At 40.0% G+C, this 15,394-nt stretch overlaps 1 protein-coding gene across 6 annotated transcripts in view; it reads left to right on the forward strand.

The window, feature by feature from the left end:
• The first annotated feature begins 101 nt into the window (after positions 1-101).
• Positions 102-15,394, forward strand: part of foxp1b (forkhead box P1b) — a 151,841-nt gene continuing 136,548 nt past the window's right edge. For 2 of the 6 annotated variants that reach the window (XM_062395229.1, XM_062395237.1), the window contains exons 1-2: positions 103-615; positions 4,556-4,635. The gene's annotated coding sequence lies outside the window, so the exon portion shown is untranslated. Of the gene's footprint in view, positions 616-4,555; positions 4,636-15,394 lie in introns of all 6 variants that reach the window. The other 4 variants (XM_062395247.1, XM_062395188.1, XM_062395195.1 and 1 more) reach the window with 4 other exon arrangements.

A 15,394-nucleotide genomic window follows, 5' to 3' on the forward strand; every position in this document is an offset into this window, starting at 1 on the left:
ATTACTGCCCCCCCCCCCCCGCCACACACACACACACACACTGAAAGGAGCCACTACCAAGTTGCACTCGTGCCCCGTGATGTTCCTGCATGTGAAGGATCTGCGATGTGTGTGTTTGCACTGAACGTTGTTTACCCAGCAGGTGGATATGACGTCACGGACTTGGAACATCAAAACAACAACATCCAAATCCGCGATTCTTTCCCTTTTCCCTCCTCATCCTCTCCTTCTCTCTCCTCTTCTTCTTCGTGTTAAAATCTAAAAACAACATTAAAGAAAGAGAGCTCGAGCGAGACACACTGGGAGGCAGCGAACGTCCAACTCCATTTTTTTTTTTTGCTTCTTCTTCTTCTTTTTTTCCTCGACGCCCTCGGTAAGATTATTATTTGCTCCTGTCTGCGGATAGTTAAGTTAGTTAGTTAGTCCCCTCTCCGCCTCGTCCACCCCGGGCGGAGTAATCTTGTTTGTGTTTACGGGTGTGATTTGTTGTCGCACGCGTTCTCGCCGCACACAGCGGACTCGCGTGCACGGGTTCGTCCTCCGCCCGCACGAGCGAATCCGTACCTTCGCGTGCGCCTGTTCGACCTGCCGTAAAGCGCGTGGCCCCTCATACTGGTAAGTTTCACTATTATCACACTGTTGTTAACGTTAGCTTTGTTGTGTCCTGTGTAGCTGCTGCTAACACACACTCTCTCTCTCACACACACACACACTTAGAGTTTGTCTCCAGCGCTTCTTTGCTGCTTGTTTTCTCTCAGCGCCACAAATAAACAAGTAAACAAACACCTGTGTTGCTGTCACGTAGCGTGGATGCTAGCTTCTTCCAACCCAAGCGACCATCGGGTTGTAACGAGTGTGTAACTACAAGGGTTTTCTTTATTGCTGGTCCAAAAGTTCGGGTTTCTAACTTCACGCCGCTCACGAGACCCCCTCAGGGGAAATGCACCTCTTTCAGGAGAAGGCAGTTACACTCTGAATGCTAAGCGCTAACTAGCTGTAGCCGTGAGTAGATACCTGTTGATGGATAACTGCGTAATAAAAGTTTGTAAAGTTAAGCTTAGTGGAAGGGAAGCTGGGAGGGTTGAGTGCAGTGATTTCTTAAGGAGCTTCTCCCCCCCCCCCCCCCCCACGTGTTCGCCGTCCACCACACTCCCACAGACCAGAGGGACATGTCCACCTCCAAACATCAACCAAATTCCACTTCTCGGAACCGTAGCGTCGCTTCTTGAGCCGGTGTGTCCTGCTTCAGTCTCTCCTCCACACCGCGGACTGTCCATCACTGTACGCCACCGGGGCTGCCCGTGTGTGCTGCGGAGTGTGCCCTGTGATAAGGCGGTTATTCACGTCAAAGTTCAACTTCTCATTTTTTAACACAAAGAGGTAACACAATTTGTTTAACGTTTTTATTCGCACCTATGGCAGCGTGGAGTCCCACCTCTACCTCGACGCGTTTATTTAAAACGTTTGCCTTCATTAGAGCTCCAGTCAAAGTTTGACGTGAGTGCTTTTGTTGAGTCAGATGCGGTGGGAGTTACAGTTTTCTTCACAGTAAATAAGCTGAGAACGCAGAGGACCTCGTTATCACTTTATAGAAACAATTTATTTTTAAATGAACAAATTGCAGTTTTTACTACAGTGCGAATGTAAAGCTAATATGATTTCAATATTTTCATCAACTTTATGTTCTCTTAAACTGTCCCAATAATAGTCTGCTGAATAAGTATTTAGAATACTTTGAATTAATTCTACGTTTTAATTACAGCATTTTATAGCTGGTGTATTACAGAATAAATACACACCATGCAGTAACCAACATGATCATATTTTTTACTATGCAGCTTACATTTATATTTAACATAAACACACATCTCATATACTTAATCCACACTGATTTGTTTTGATTTATAAAGTCATAATGAATATTTTCATAATATTTTATATTAAATAGTTATAATTATGTATGTTTACTGAGAGTGAATAGCAATCAAGTGGGGATGAAATATCACCTTAATATTTTACACAGTGAGTCGGCAGCTGGCAACAGCACAACAAACCATCTGAAAATTTTAACAAAAGGGAAACTGCAGCTTTAACAACCATTGCTCGAAGTGCTCCCTCCTTCTTGGTCTTTGGATTAGTCATTGTCTGAAGGGGGGGAAAAAACACTTTTTTTGTAGGAGAAGTAAAGTAAACAGCCTCCAACAAGCGAACCTTGACAACCCAGATTAAGGAAAACATTGGAGATCAAACAGTGCTGCTGCTGGGCTGTTGTCATGAGCTGCCTGAGAGAGAGCTGCAGACTATTTGAACAGGCACTGGGGTTTGTGTGCTCACTTATGCAGAAATGGACCTTCGCAAACGCTGACCCAGGTTTTAAAACGCAGGATGAACTTTCTTTGCAACTTTTTTTTGTTTTTCCAGTCTTGCTGTTTTGATACGGCTATTACCTTCAGCCATTCAGCCTTCATCTGATTCTAATGGGAACAACCTAACACCGTCCCCCGCGTCTAGAAACAAGACTGACTGTAGTTTCTGTGCCCCATGCTGCAAGTGAATAAATTGAGTTGGGAGGGACGAAAGTAAAAGGAGAAAAAAAAGAGTTTGAAATTTGAGGAAGGGCAGCTGTATACATTTTAATGACGCAAGATCCTTAACACTAACCAATCTGTGATTTTGTGTTATCTGGAAAGCCCTTGTCTCTAGTTTGGCCTCTTCAGACTCGGGCTGAGGCTCTTCTTTGTAGAGCGTTGAGGTTCAACTGCTAAGAAAGTAATCAGTCACTCATGCATTCAGTGTGAGGACTCCCATCCCTGAGTGGAGCAGCCCTCTCTTTCATCTGACGGTTCAGTATTTGTGAACACACATTGAAATACCCTGTGCTGGGTACGGAGGGGCTGTTAACTGACTGTGCACCCTTGCTTGCAGCTGAATGATAAGGAGTTATTTTCGGTCCAGTGTAGAAATACGGTTCTGCATTTGCCTTATTTTATTTATATAAGATTTATTTACTGGCTTCACCCTTCACTTGATTTCATATTCAAGATAACCTCGAACCAGTTGCTTGTAACACATTTTTTTTTTGTTGCACAAAGCAAGTCGAGTGACAGATAAATAAAGAGGATTTTCTAGCAAATGAATTGGTCATGTGATTTTTGTGTGTTTGATTCACAACAGCAGAAAAGGGGAAGAAGCAGTGAATGAAAGTGATAACAAAAGGATAAGCAGAACGATATATTTTTTACCACGGGTAAAGGTTAGTGTGTCCCAGCTCCTGTGGTGTGCCTGGGCAGACGGCTCTCAGTGCCAGGGAAGGCGATTGGTCAGTGAGGGGGGACAGCTTCAGGTGAGCTCTGTGCAGCCTCCTCGGCCTCTGCGAGGACACTGCGAAATGCTCAGGACGGCCATTAGCTCGGGCAGTCATTAATTACTGTCTTCTACTGTCGTCTGTCCTTAATAAAAAGGAGGGATGCTGGCAAAAAATGTCATCCGTCTGCTCGGGGAGAGAGAGGGAGCATGCAATTACAATCAATTAAGTTGAGTTACAAAACAAATTTACTACACATGTTGTGTTTCAGGAATACAGCTATGGAATACAAATTGTCCGATGTCTGAAAATATCAAAGTATCTGTTCTGTCATTTAATTATTGGTGTGCTGATTTTAGATTAAAGTGTTGTTTTTTGTTTTAATAAATAAACTCCCTGTTTAACACGTAGTTTGGGCTGCATCACATTTTGCAACAGTCTATATCAACAGGATATTAGAAGGAAAATGTACTCAATAAATATATTTTGCTCAGTCCCTATAGACTAGATTAAATAAGAAAATTAGGACTCATTGAATCTTCTATTTTAATTTAGGTAAATGTGTTCTTGTAAATACCCATCTAATACTTAAGGAAAAAACATGATTTTACCAAAGAAAGAAGAAAAAAAACTTAAAAGAGATGTTGTTACACTGTGGTTTGAGTTGTGACGACATTTGACATTTGTAGTTGAGAGCATACTAAAACTCCTAAGCCTAGTCAGTGTTTTTTTCTTGTGATCAAGATAAATACTTTTTTAAATATCAATATCCAGGCATGTCTTCACACATTAATACAATTAAATATACCATACTTCAAACAGTTAGAAAATGTATAACATAGTTTATGAGATGAATTGTGTCTTTGGTAGACTGCAAGTGCAAGTTTTGTCTCATTTATTATTTCTTTTAACACGTCCTACTTGTTAATTTGTTTTGTACTGTATAACTTAATCAATGTATTTTTATTCATATGATTTAACTCCATTTGAATATGTACAAGATGCTTCTTGTAGGCCTGTAATAGAGCTTCTTTAATAGTACAAGACTTGTGTGTGTTTGGGATTGATGCAGGTAAGCTTCAGGTGTTTTGGTTTTGACGTGAGGGGCTGTTTGTATCAGTCTGCGTTTGTTTATAATGCACCTTTGGATGCCTGATGGTCGACACAGCTTTCAGTTCCTCTTAAAGAATATTTACACCAAAGTTTTGTTACTATATTGATACTCACAGGTTGTTCTGTTTGTTGTTTCAGGGCAACATGGAACGGAAGTGAAGTTGACAATTTTGGGAAGAAACTAAAAGCCCCTATTGAAAGTTGATTACATCAGAACTGTGAGTGAATCTTCTCTCTATTTGAACTCTACATTGTTTTCAAAAGTTTATGTTCACACACTGACATATAATTGGCAGCAAGGACCTCCTAAAAGAGAAGTCATTCTATCTCTTCCTTTTGTGATCTTGACTACATTTTTCCACTGTGTGAAGAAGAAGATGAGAAATAACGGTGACTGATGAGTTTAATGTTTCATAAGTCTAATGTTGGAGACTGTTCCTGAACTCTCATGGTGGTAAAGTATGTGGGTTGAAAAGGTGGAGTGTTCCACAGAGGTGTGATGTGATATTTACGTGATTCAAGAGCGGTTACTTAAGTTTACTCATGCTCCATTCCTTGACGACAAGGTGTGGTTTGATTAGTCAAACAACTGTGGTTAGATGTGTGGCACAAGACAAGCTCAAAGTGAACATATTTCGTTTCTAGTGGTGATTCATCTTCTGTTCCACGGTGGTGGCAGATTCTGTTATCTATCAAGTTCTTCCATATGCCAAACAAATCTGTTTTATGCTGCCGGATGTTTGAAAGTCTTCAAACTTTGGACCGATGTTTTTTTTCTTAAGACCTATCATAAAGTGGATGCCTCAAAATACAGCGTTCGTAATCTGGCTATAGGTTAAATCAGTGCTACGCTTTATCAGTATGAGAATTAGAGAAGCACAACTTACATGTACTAATGTAAAAATGTCACAGACTGGTGCTTAAATCCTGCTAAGTGTAGTAGACAGTGTAATGCAAAATAAGGTTGTAGCAGTAGATCTTTAAGGGCCTCATCCATGACTCCTTGGCTGTGTTTTCAGTTGGCAGCCCCAGTCCTAATAAGAAACATAACATGGCAGAGCCTGCTCTTCCATCATCATCGCTGGGTGGAAAAGTTGGTGCGCTTTGATCATGTCTTTTGGGCGCATCACTCCAGCTTAGCCTGCTGCTCGCTATGTGATAAGCCATCAGAGTACTTAGATCTGAGCCGGCAGCTCCATGGGCTCGAGGAGAGACAGGAGAGAGTAATGGAGACGAGGAGAGAACAGCAATGTAAATTTTGTTGACAGACTGTTACTGCAGCTGTTCTCTTTGCCTTTGAATTCAACATTGTTACTGTCCGTCTTCGTTCATCTATGAAGAAAAAGGCCATATTTCAGTTACCATGCTGTACATTTGCCCTGTTGGAAATTAAGACACCTTTCAATGAGAGGTGCATGGCGATCACCTCGAAAATACACACAGGTTTTAATAATTTTATTCTACAAACTGTTATGTTCTGATGTTCTCTTGACTCTGTATAACGGACACAAGTTCACTTTGAAGCCAAATGGTCTCCGTTCTCTTTCCGCTTTCCTCCGTCTGCACATGAAACATCATTTTGAACCCCCATTATGAAAGGGTGCTCCTAATTGACGGGTTGTTGCTTGTTTATTTGATATATATTTACCAGCTGGGTGGTAATTGGGAAGCAGTAATTACCCAAGATGCAGTGCAGCGCTGCAGCGAGAGATGTTGGCTTGCTGATGAGTCTGGAGCACAGATGAAAGTATACAGGTTACTATTATCATCCTAGTTGGCTGTTTAAACACTTGACAGCAGTGAGCGGAGATGGCTAATTGGGCCAGTGTCCCTTTATACACTGTCATTGTTTACCGTGATGATGTACAGTGGGGAATCAAAAGCGTGGCACTTTTATCTTTGTGCTCTTTTTGGTACAGTTGTTAGCGGTATACCTGAGCAGTTAATAGCAACATTAAAAAGGCCAGTGGAGGCAAGGACCTGGTGGATTTGAAGTCCCTCCTGATGATGTAGTTCCTTCACTGATAATGGCCTTGTTAACTGAGATTCATTACCTCTTCAGTCAGACTCCCCTGGTTATTGAGAGGAAAACGTTCTCAAACGACTGAGTTTGCCACAGTGAAGTCACACCGATGTGGTTTTGAGAGCTATTCATGGAAGGTGGTGACGGTATCTTCCCTGACTCCTGATGATTCAGTTGACCTAAGACCGTGGTGGTGGTGGGGGAGGTATTTGACTTTCTGCTCAGTTCCACTTTCACACCAACTCTCGCTTTCTCTCTCTCTGTCTTTTTCTCTCGCTCTTCAATCTTTTCCTCTCGAAAGCACAGAGATGCACACCTTGTTTGTGTGCAGACGGCTGTTGTTTGATAGGCCGCTTTCTCCCAGTAGATCTTCAGAGGTTGTTGTTGTTTGCCTGTGTTGGTTGGAGTGTGTGTGACTTGCATTTGCCAGGGCTCCTTGGAGAGAGTTTGTTTTTGTTCTCACTGTTGTAAACAGGGTGGGGCTCCATTCCCAAACCACTCAGTTGGAGATAGTTATTTTTTTGTTTATCACTCTGGTCAATAGATTAGCCTTGGATGGAGTTATGTGTTTAAGCAGATAGTGTGGCCACAATTTGCTGCATGTGTTGAGTAGATAAACACATTGTCACTGTTGTTTTAAGATTAAGGAAGCTCTCTGATTTGGTTTTGCTGATATATCTGACTTTGTTATGGCTGGGTGATAATTCACTGGTGATATTGTTGCATTTCCTGCGCTCATTAAACTCTGTCTCATTTAGCATTTTATTTCTTGAATGTGTCTCATTGTGTTACCGTGTAAAAAACTTAAAACAGTTTTCTTTATTAACAGTCTTAATGGGTATCCTTTAGCTAAATATTCTGAATACTTTTTAAAATATTGTAAGATATTCATTAACATCCATTCATTCTCAAAATATCGATTTTGTCCAGGTAGGAGTAAAAGGGAGAATTTGGACAGTGTGAAATAATAATAACCTTACTAATTTTTAACATTAACTAGGGTTTTTGTCCAGTTCATGGCATAATGTTCTGAAAGAAAAATATGTTCGTATGTTGTTTTATTAGGATTGATTTCAATATTAAGACTTACTTACTTTTTAATGGTAAGTAAGTCACATGGACGTGCACTCCATGACTCGCTTGTTAACTTCTGACTATTCTCTGTGCTTCAGTGGTGTATGTCTCTCCGGTTGACGTCTAATAATGTGCAGTCAGAGCACGGGCCGAGTGGGCGCATGAAGGCAGATCAGTTAGTGACAGACAGGTACACCAGTGATTTAATTTAGTCAGAATTAAATGATTGGTTGTTTTGTTGTCTTTTCAGACAACTTTATTTACTGATGGCTATGAAGAGGATTTCAACAGGTTTCAACAGATAAGACAAAAAGTGTTTCAGAAACAAATGACCAACCCTACCTTTTATAACGTGGTAGCGAACACCAAGCTTGATGACTAAAACCACACAACCTAAAGTATCTTAGTATTATTGGATTTCTAAAGGTTTGCGCGCTGCACAGTATTTTGAGTGTTATTTTGAGATCCACACCAGGTATGATGCATCTGTGGCTTTCATAGAGTGGCTCAGCATCAGAGACTGAGGATGTGTGTAAAGTCCCTTTTAGATAGGAGGTGACAGCCACTGTGGCTGTTGCTGATCCTTCTAAGGTCTCACCAGAGTCACACAGAAGCTCGCACAGCGGTCGGCTCTGTGATGTGCAGTAAGCAGCAAGTTTTCAAATGGTCAGCAGCAGAAACTGGGAAAACCGCCTCTCTGATATCTGACTAGAAAATGTGTCCTCCTGATGTGCCACTACTATACTATACTGTCAGGTAAGCACTTTAAATAGAGGTGGTGGGGGGGAGTGGCTGCACGTGATATTATCATACAGCTTAATAGGGGTGTTACAACGCACTGGTATGAATAAGAAATCCTATTTATAAAGTAGGCCTTAAGTCTGTCTTCTATCTCTGCCTATTTAAGTAAGCAAACACAATGACATGTTGTAATGTAAGTTTCTCACGAAAGTTTTTTATTTTAGATTACAGTCCCTTTTTTGCTCCTCAAAACTACATATTCAAAAGGTTTTTCATGAAAGAAATTCCCTCGTGGCCTAAAAATTGCTTAAATGTAACTCTATACTTCCCTTCCTTATTTCTTGACGGGAATATATAAAAATGCCAAAATTCCCCGCCCTGCCCCGTCTGCACCCTTACAGCTCACGTACAGATCCTTTTCCAGCTACTGAGCCCCATCCACAACTTGACAGGATTGCTTTAGGTTTGAGTCCAATCCTTCAGACTCGCGTTTGTTTACTTTAGTGTTTCGGTGAAAATACTCAGCCATCGAGTTGACTTTTAGTTTTGATAAAAATATGTGTTTCCATCATAAAAGGCATAAGGGAGACATGGTAACTCTTTTATTTAATAAGCAATACTTTTATGGAATCAAACTTATAGATTCTAATTTATATAGACAAATAAATGTCCAAATTAAATAAAGTATTGCTCACGATTACATTGACCAAAAGTGTTAAACATTTAAAAAAATGATCCATATATCACTGCTCAAACACACACACATAAATATAATATAACAGTATATACAGCAATAGATTCAGTCTTTACACAGAGAGATCGGAGTAAGAAAGCAAAAAATTAACAGTTATGTTAACCTGATCACATACAGATATCATTTCACTCTGATCTACACAACACAAAGTTCAGTCTCACTATTAAATGTAGTTGTCAATCGTCGACACAAGCTGAGTCTTGCAATTTGCTTAACTATATATTTTAAAGAGAAAAAACAACATCAAAACTTCACTGACATGTAATGAATGAATCCATCTTCGCTCAAAGATTTATCACATTTAAATTGTTCTGACAATTCACCCCAAGTGCAGTTTGAATGATTACAAGAGGAACTTCCCCAGCGTTTTGTGTAATAACAAAGTACTGGTCGTAGTCTATTGTTTCATAAGACCAATGAGCTTTTTATCATGACCACACACACACACACACACACACACACACACACACACACACATCCACACACACAGTTAGGTGACATTACAACAGCGGCAGTACCAACAGCCACTAGAGTCTAAAATGTGACCTGTCAAAAACAAAATTAGTGTTTACAGTTGGGGAAAAAGCCAGCGGCAACAAGCTGATGTTGTAATGTAGGATCGACCACGTGTAGTTCACTGGTGAGCTTTTGTACAAGTGCACAAACATTCACATAAGCTCTTGAATATCTGTCTCATATACTAGCATTTGCACTTAATCTGAATGGGTTAATGGTGACTTAACTTATTGACCCTGGTGCTGCTGTGCCTTTCTATGAATGGGCGAGCACACGTTTATATTAGGGATGGAAACTTTGCTGAATGTTATTGTGGCTTACAAGACATTTATGTAAGTGACTACGCATCTAAAAACAGACCAAGATAAAGACAGAGAGTGAGCGTACGAGTGGGTGAGCAGGAGAGAGAAACTCAACTGAAACTGATACTTAATTCAGTACTTATTTTGTTCCAGGCACTGGAGTAAAAAACATTAGAAAAGGTCTGTACTTTACAACAGTTGTTACTAGACTGTGTCTCAGTGAGTTGTAATGACGACCAATCCCACCAGAGTTCAACCAAGGGGTGGGGAACCTCCAACCTGCGACCCAGGACACAATACATTTTTGAATAAAACAAAAAAATCCCCAAATTCTCATGACTGCATTTCCCCCTCCGTAGTAGGTTAAACCCATAAAATACATGGGGTGATGCTTTTGGCTGTATGGTTGTCATGTCACCGTCAGGTTGAATGAAACACACGTAGAGGTTTCGTCTCATCGCTGACGAGCAGCATGGCGCCTGGCAAGAAAAAAAGTGTACGCTGAATTTTCTCTTCAAGAGGAAACAACATTTTTGCAGTGATGAGAAGGCTGATTCGAATTATGATTACATATGGAAACATGCAGCTTAACTAGATGAATTGCAAAAACGAATGCACTTTAAATACAACTCTGTGGCCGAGTTTGGGTGTGCAACAAGCATCTTCCAGATGACCACATTCTGAAAAAGACAACGCTAGTTTTGAATACTGGGAGAATTTGTGAAGGAGCCTTGTAAGTGCTGCACGGCTGCTGGAATCAGAGAGAGTAAGATTGTTCATTGTGTGCGAACCCTGTGCATTTTCCAACTATGCAAGAACAACAACCTGCGGTGAAATCTGAATTTGCTTGTGAGTTTGCAAAACGCCCTTCAGGCATTTAGCGAGAGGTTTCAGGATATGACAAGTAGACAAAAGGAGCTGAAAATATTTGTTAATCCATCCAACCTGTTGATGTGCCTGACAACCGACATGAAATAATCAAACTGCAATACAACAAGAAGCTCAAAGTGAAGTACAACAATTTCCTCTATAAACTGAATGTACGTCTCTAGGATTTTCCTTTTCTGAGAAGATATATACTGAAATTTTCATCTCTATTTGCGATGACTTGCTGCTGTAAGCAGGTCTTTTCAAAACTGACTCTTACACAGTCAGTTATGCCCAGGACTGACTGACTCAATCCAAGAAAACATGCTGTGGGTGGTATCATCACCATTACCATACGATATCAGACACTACACCAAAGATGAGCAGTTTCCGCCATCGTATAATAGAGTTTAATGATAGATTTGAGACGCATCTCTTCGTTACAAAGTACAGTAGGGTAAAACATTGTAAGTATGGCCCCCCAAAGGATGTTATCAATTTAAATTGCTCAATAGGAAAAAGGTGTTGATGATGCTTCTAACACGCGACAGACGCAAACATTTTAAAACAAAAAGGTACAATATGTCAGGAAAGATTGTGGTGATAAGAGTTGACAACGGTGTCGGGGAGCTGTAAACAAAATCATGTGATCTCCGCAGCTGTGTTAATATGTCACTTCCTGCCTCCCTCTGCTAAACCCGGCTGCTACAACTATCGCCTGAATTATGTGGAAGTTCTGTTGGTGTTGTGAATGTTTCTGTGCAGAGAACCTCCCGCTCTGTTGTCCATGTGTGAAAGGCAAACTACGGGTACACTCTGTCGCCAATTCTCCGCTTTTTACCCAGAGGTAATGTCTGAAAATGACTTTGGAGAGGTCCCCTTCTAAGACCCAACAGTCCCCTTTTATAAAAAAAAAAAAAAAACAAGAAAATGCACACACTTATCAAGATATCAGTCCTCTAAATATGCCTGTTTTTTGTTCAGCCAGATACATGAATTAAACACCATGTTTGTAGGAGGTATTTATTGTGTGTTAAATCTATTAAAATGCCCTTGCAACTTATTTCCTTTATATCAGCTTTTATTAAAATTTTATATAAACAGATTAGTTTTTTACTGTAATTTTGAAATTATTTACATTATTCCAGTGTTTTCCTGCTGTAGTAACATGGTATACAAGTAGCCTAGAGATTTAGTTAAAGAGTGATAGTGTTATACTAAAAAGTGAAATCAAAGTGCTTCAGCATCATACACAGGTCCCAGAGTTGTTTTCCACCCTGTTTGTTACTGTTTGGCTTTTTCCATGAACCGTTTCTAGCCTTTTGTTGAAAATTTGCTACATCTGTTCTAAACGCTGTAAGTGTGATGCAGTTTAAGCAATCAGCTGTTCTTAGTTATTGGATCTTTTTTCTAAAGGCTTTTTCATGTTGTGTAAATGGAGTGCATAATATACAAGCTTTTAATGTGTTGACCAATCGATTCCTCACACTGAAAAAAACCCAGCAGAGAAGAATGAATAAATCAATCTTTTCATATCCTACTACAGAGAGGAGTTGGGCCAGGCTTTTGAGTGCATTTCTGTGTACTTTATGCACAATTGTAAGCAGTGATTGAAGGGCTAATTCAAAGAATTTTAATCACTCAGCCCAACCCTCTTGCAGTGTCATCTTTTTTCAAATGCCTCATAAAATGAATAGATGAGCAGTCTCTTTTTAGAACATAATGGCTGCATTAGAATAGGAGATGGATAATAGATGAAAACTCTGTATCCTTCATGCACTCTTTCTTCCCCTCTCAGGCGCTCTGATCTCTTTTATCAATAGCGGTGCTGTGTAAAAGACCTTGCGGGGCACAGTGAAGTGTTCAGTTGAACCTCACATAGACACAGGAATGGAAAAAGCAGAGGTGAGAACAATTTGAGCAGTAAATTGTAGACCAACTGGTGCAGGATTGACTGTTTCAGCTTAGCTAATGCATGATTTCATGCTGCGGGACCAATAATAGCTTTGTTTTGTTTGTGTTTCTCCACCTTCATTGATTGCATTGCCACACCCTTAGACCAGATTCACAGTGACAGCTCTTTTTTTCCGACCAAGTGAGATCATGCGATTGTGAGCTGTGAGACTGTTGTTCTCATCAAGGCCAACCGCGTAGTGCTAGTAAATATGTAAACAATGGCAGAGCCAGTTTCTCATTGCCTGACTGACATTTTTCGCCGATGATTCATCTGAGAAAAGTATCTTCAGGGTGTACTGTACTTATGGCAGTTTAAATAATTTAGTCAGTGATGTTGTCCACCACAGCCACTGCCATATACTGTATCGACTAATAATGGAGGCTATCTGAGGACATCACTTCTAGTTTGGACTCTGATCCACAAATGGGCAACAACATACCTGACTTGGAAAAACAAGTTCTTAACAGATAATGCTGTTGCTGAAAGACGTTGACTGTTTTTCTTCAGTAACAGGTAGAGCGAAAAGTTAATAAGTACACAGCAGATAATTGTGCATGGTGTTGATATACTGTAAGCTTTCGTATCACAATTCTGGTTTGGATTACTGAAGGACACACCATAGGCCAATGCGAAATGACTCCAAAATCAACCAGTGTAGTATGTTTTTTCATGTGGTCATGTGCTTTCTAAGGAAGGAGCAATTTACCCCTTGATTTGTGTCTCAGAAAAGTAAAATCTTAAATGTCAACCCTTTTGGCTCTAACCTGCGACAGTTCAGTATGAGCTCTTGTTCACGCTAATGACAGAACATGACCACTGATTATGACCAGTCCTTTCGCTCTAAATTCACCAAATATTAAATAAATTATTCACTGGCAAATATCTTCTTAACATTCTGACACTAAAATGGCAAAATGGCCTTATGGAGAAAATTAAGTCTTTATTATCCTACGTGTCACTCTGTCTCAGTAACATGCTATCAACAATCCATTCTCTCTCTTGGTCCTAGTCTGGTTTCAGCACAATGCTGTTGATGTCACTTTCCCACTAGGAAAATAAATGCACAGGGACTCAAACCCTGAAATAAAAGTTAAAACTGAAATAAAACATAACAATATAAGAATATTGTTTTGAAGGGAAAAAAGTAAAATGTTAAAATATTGATATGCTCTTGGTTGCACAAAGTGCAGTGAACCTCTAACAGCAAGAAGGGCCTCAGTTAGAATTATATTATTAAAATTGTATTATTAGTACATTGGGCTGGACAATTAAACAATAACAATAATTATGCATTGTAATTTTCATCAATAGCAATAAGAGAAAGATTTTATATGTAATTGATATATTGCATATGCATTGTCTAAGCCAGTGGTTCCCAATCTTTTTAAAGTCTCGTACCCCTTCAGACATTCAATCTCCAGGTACGTACCCCCCCCCCCCCCCCCCCCCCCCCCCGACGCACGTATACAGCATATAACACTTGAAACTTTGAAATTCTCAGGGATTTCAGGACTCGGATGGAAGTTTAGATCAAACAGAGTTTATCTATCGATTGTCAGTTATCGATCAGTTGTTAATCACGATTGTCAGTTCCTAATCGATTGTCGGGAGAATTAACGATCGATTTTTTATTAATCGTTAATATTTTATATTAAAATGCACTATTTATAGGCTCTGTTAAAATGCAGTGAAAATATAGATCTTTATTACAAGGTGAACAACTCTTGTGGCAGTTAAACGGGATCCGCTCACTGGTTACACTTGAAAATATGCGCTGCTGTTCTCTTAAGCCCTGATGAGAGTGTAGCTAGCGTCTGTGAGCTAGCTGGATTTGACGGTTCTCGACCTCTCAGTCCGGTGATTGTCACCCCTCACCCAGAGCCGGCTCTGTCTGGGTCCGAAGGGGCTAGCTTTGGAGCTAGACCTCCTACTTGAAGAGAGCAGTGGACTCCTCAGGCGCTCATGGAGACGTATAGCTTCGCAGTGTTGGCAGTGAACGCAACAGAATTAAGTCTATGACAAAATGTCATCTAGTAAATTCTTAAGGATCAATTAATCGATTGTCGATTAATTATGCCCATCCCTCGTTTTTACTAACGGTCACTAACCTACCTGTAACTTTTATTGGCAATGTAATTATTTTGCTGAATATGGGTATACACAAGTATTTTTGGCAATGCGACTTGGTTATTTAGACTATTTAATATTGCATGATTATTTATAGCTCAGTTTGAAAATGTAATGGGCTTTTTCACTTTGAAAACACAAATAAAATGTTCTCCTCATGTACCCCCTGAACCACTTCGCGTACCCCTGGGGGTACATGTACCCCAGTTTGGGAACCGAGGGTCTAAGCAAAGTGAGGAGGTATTACATATAATCTATGTTGTGAAGTATTTACCTGTTTATCAATTGTTTCTTATTCTCTGTCCAATAAAAATAGGTTAAAGTCTTTAAATGTCCTTTAATGCCTCTTTAGATAGTATAAGATTTTATGGTGGCAAGTAAATCAAGGACACCTGGCAGTGTGGTTATAGGAAAACAACGATTTTCTTGCCTTCATGTTCTGGGAGTGAAACCTTAAATATTTTTCTTCTCTCTTTACTTGTGCTAATGTAAATCATTTGCATGGAGTTATTCCCCGCTGATTAAGGCTGTTTGGACTGTTCTTCTTTGGAACCATGCCAATTGAATTTTCTGCCTTCTAACACGCTTGGAGAGCGGGGAATATGGTTCTCATTGG

This window comes from Platichthys flesus, chromosome 2 (genome assembly GCF_949316205.1).
Source record: "Platichthys flesus chromosome 2, fPlaFle2.1, whole genome shotgun sequence".
In the NCBI taxonomy this organism is placed as follows: domain Eukaryota; kingdom Metazoa; phylum Chordata; class Actinopteri; order Pleuronectiformes; family Pleuronectidae; genus Platichthys; species Platichthys flesus.